Below are 442 nucleotides of genomic sequence, written 5' to 3' on the forward strand. Positions count from 1 at the left end.
TCCCATCGGCTTTGCCCCCATCCCCCCCGGCCGGCGACGCCGACGTTCCCTTGGGGTCTGACGTTTGCCATTACCATGAGACTGGAAAAATTACCCGGCGCTTTCTAATGACCGCAGTGGGGGGGGTGCTGGGAAGGGCAAGGGAAAAGGATTGGTGCCAGGGCTCCGGCGCGGCCGGATCCTGCCGCTGGGCCGCTGTTAAGCGATTAAGCCCAATCTTTCTTGGCGCAGCCCCAAACATCTCGGAGGTGGCCGGTCCCTGCCGGAGCCACCGGCCTCGTGCCGGCTCCGTGCTGGCCGTGAGCGCCCACGATGGGCTGCTGGCCGGATCCTGGCCAGGGGTGGGGAGCGCCTTAACAAAAGGCTTGGAGGTGCTTTACTGAGCGGTGGCATCGCCTCCGGCCAGGGCAGAGGATGCGGGAGCCGCACGCGCCGCTTCCCC

Source organism: Egretta garzetta, unplaced genomic scaffold, assembly GCF_000687185.1.
Source record: "Egretta garzetta isolate BGI_Z169 unplaced genomic scaffold, ASM68718v1 scaffold238, whole genome shotgun sequence".
In the NCBI taxonomy this organism is placed as follows: Eukaryota; Metazoa; Chordata; class Aves; order Pelecaniformes; family Ardeidae; genus Egretta; species Egretta garzetta.